Source organism: Anolis carolinensis, chromosome 4 (assembly GCF_035594765.1).
Source record: "Anolis carolinensis isolate JA03-04 chromosome 4, rAnoCar3.1.pri, whole genome shotgun sequence".
NCBI lineage: Eukaryota > Metazoa > Chordata > Lepidosauria > Squamata > Dactyloidae > Anolis > Anolis carolinensis.
The window spans coordinates 234,815,005-234,816,626 of record NC_085844.1 but is presented as its reverse complement, the minus strand read 5'-3'; positions in this window follow the sequence as shown (position 1 = coordinate 234,816,626).

Sequence of the window (1,622 nt, the reverse complement as noted above, 5' to 3'; positions counted from 1 at the left end):
GAAACCTTTAGCTTTTCCTTGGATGGAAACCACTAAACCACCAATAGTAGTGTACCGGGAAGTGAGTAAGCAGAAAGCAGGTAGTTTGCTGAAATGAATGGAATTTTCTGTTATCACCATTAGACCGTAAGTTCCAATCTGATTTGGCAAGGGCAGTCATGATTAATCCTGTTTTGTCCGACTTTCAGCTTCTTTTGAAATGCTTCTCTTCCCTTTGCCTTCGGCTTACTCCAGTTCCTGCAAAAGTATTTTGTACTAAATTAAATCAGCAAGGAGAAGCCAGGAAGAGGAGAAATCTTGCCCTTTCCAATAGGTTAGGGCAAAATTGTAGCTTCTTTAAGCCTATGTTCTTCTTCATTAATAATATTTGCCCTCTTACCCCATTCTGATGTTGCTTGTCCACAATTATCATGATTTTAATCAGTGACATGTTTGAGAGTATGTAATCTAGGTGTCAACATGGAAGGTACTTTATGTTAAGGTACTTTTTGTTGCTTTTCAAACAGAGAATGCCAATTTCCCAACAGCTTGGATGTTTAGGTCTGTTTCTGTATAAGCATAATAGTACCTTCTGGCTATTTTCCACTGAAGATGATCTTTCATCCTTATTAATTCATTTATTTGAATATATTTATGTATATTTTTGGAAAGGCCATTGACATCAGAATATGGTGATGGGAGGGCAATTTCAAGATTTCCACAGAGCTATATATATAGGCATTGCTGAAGGACTGATGAAACGACCCTACTTTGGCAAACCACAAAAGCCACTAAGATAGATGGTATGAATTACTGCCATTTCCCAAATTGCTAGCTGCAGAAGTAACATCCAAAGCACTATATCATAGGCTCTAACAGCATGACTCCGCAATCAACTGTAATTATGCCAAAAAGTTTAAATGATGAACTGGCTCTGGAAACGGAAAGCGCCAGGTATCTGTCATTGTGTCTGGAGTCTTAGGGCAGTATGCAGGACAAACAAGATGTCACTGATCTTCCTTGGAATCTGGATAGAGCAAGGAATTTCCTGCCTTTATTTCAACCTTACTGTGATAATAATGTATTGATCTTCTTATAAAGGCAGGTGTTGATATTCATGGAACTGCCAGGTCAAATTTGAGATGTCATGAAAGTGCAGCAATCTTGTGAGAAGCCCATCTCTCATGAAACTTGAATCAGGCCATATGTAGGCCTGAATGATGTTGATATCTTTTAATCATTTGAACAACTGAAAGTAAAAAAGAACAAATGCTCATGGCAGATGAATCCTATCTGAGATGTGCTAAATGCTCTGGAGTTGGTCTCTTATGATTTGGGCTGGGATCTGCTCTTTCCCAAAATGTGTGCAAGCTAATAAACTAACCTCAGACTATTTCATATGCAGAAAAATGGATTTGTATAAGGATCCATCGGTTATCAGCACGACTGGAACCTGCTCTTCCTATTATCCGATCTATAGGTAACCGAGAAAGTAGCATATGAGGCACGATATGGGGGAGAGCTCTACCTTATTGGCCAGAGAAGAGGAAGAAGACAGGTGTCCAACCAACCAGGATACCACCAGATGGACCCTCAGCATTTCGTAAGAAAGGCCCCATACCAAATGCTTTGAGGATCATGAG